The sequence below is a fragment of the Nomascus leucogenys genome, chromosome 20 (genome assembly GCF_006542625.1).
Source record: "Nomascus leucogenys isolate Asia chromosome 20, Asia_NLE_v1, whole genome shotgun sequence".
Lineage (NCBI taxonomy): Eukaryota > Metazoa > Chordata > Mammalia > Primates > Hylobatidae > Nomascus > Nomascus leucogenys.
This window is the reverse complement of record NC_044400.1, coordinates 44,448,140-44,449,572: the sequence shown is the minus strand read 5'-3', so window position 1 is coordinate 44,449,572 and position 1,433 is coordinate 44,448,140. Positions and strand designations below refer to the sequence as shown.

General features: G+C 52.5%; 1 long non-coding RNA gene across 1 annotated transcript in view; it reads right to left on the bottom strand.

Moving 5' to 3' along the window:
* Nucleotides 1–225: 225 nt before the first annotated feature.
* The window catches only part of LOC100591266, a 3,141-nt gene continuing 1,933 nt past the window's right edge, over nucleotides 226–1,433 (bottom strand). The window contains exon 2 of the long non-coding RNA XR_004027360.1: nucleotides 226–1,433. This exon is cut by the window's right edge and continues 109 nt beyond it. This is a non-coding gene — a long non-coding RNA (uncharacterized LOC100591266).

Genomic DNA, 1,433 nt, shown 5'->3' with positions numbered 1-1,433 from the left:
ATTTGAGACTCGCGCTCCTGCACTTTCTATCCCACGCGCCCCCATCCGAGGGGACCTCACCCCTGGGAAGACTCCAATAAATGCAACCCGGCGCCACTCGATTCCGGGATAATTTTTAATATATATGCAATAAATGTTCACTTTGTTAGATTGAATGACAGACAATAATATCGGCAAATCTTCATATCCATCCATTACCAGCAAATGAGCCGCACAAAGGACAGATTTGCTTTTGATTAATTTATTTGCAGACTCGGGTTGATAAAGCAATAACTATTTGGTTAAACTTGACATTTGGTCTTCAGGGGGTTATCAGACAAATCTCTGTCGCTCGGAAGAGATAATAAAGCTGTTTAAAGGGGATTAATTATTAATTGGCTGCAATTAATTTCCCCCCTTTGCTCGGCTGCTGCCACAATTCGCATCCCTCACCCACAAACAAAAGACAGAGGTTTGCCTTCCTCCCCACCCACTGATCTGGGGCGACGAGGGGATCCCCAAAGCCCTGAGTGAAGATGTGATCTCTTGCACCCCAGTTATTCCAGTGCAGGCTATTTTAATGAACGCTTGGCAAAACCTGTCCATGTCTGTCCCCGGCAGCTTTTCTGGAGTCGAGGGTGGGATTAAGCATCAATTTGAGGGTCGTGGATTCGGAGCTGATTTTCTAGTCTCAATATTTTTGGTTGTAAGGACATCAGCTCACACCCGTTGTCATATCTAAATCCACACTCCCCAACTTGTTTCCTTGGGGCAGCAGTTTGGGGGCTGATCTGGAACCTGGGTGTGGGAGAATCACAAGACCGCCCTGCGGATCACGCGGAGAGGATTCCTTCTTCCCCCGTTTACCCCGCGCCCTGCCGCGGAAACCCTTCCCGTGGCCTCCCTGGCCTCGAACTCGTCCTCGACGACTGCGGGGTACGCGGGGCCCAAAGCCAGACTCTACTCCCGCGCAGATGCGGGAAGACTCCAGGCTGTGCTTGGGCTGTTTTACTGGGCCTGGCCGAGGAATAAGCCAACCTCAGCATGCTTGGGCCAGAGCGAGAAGCATCTTCATGACCCTGGGGTGCCCCTTCCTTTGCTAATAACCTGTCAAGACTTTAAAGAACACATACTGAGACTAAAGCCCACCAAGCCTGCCTGGCCACAGGGCAGGCTGCCTCGGCCTCTCCGACATCCACCCGCTTCCAGGGACCTGTACGCTTTCCTTGGGCGCGAACTCCAGTCCGGGACCGGCAGGGTTCTCGCCTTAATCTGTACCGCCTTAATCTGTACCACCGTCCAGTAAATCTGTCGCTCAGCCCATAGCCGGCCTTTGATCTCCAAGCGGAGCAGCTGGACAGGTGTCGAACTGCACTTCTCTTCCCGCTCTGAGCCACCGAACAAACTTGGCCATGCCCGGAAAGGATTCCCGTGCTCAGGGAACCTGGGGCACA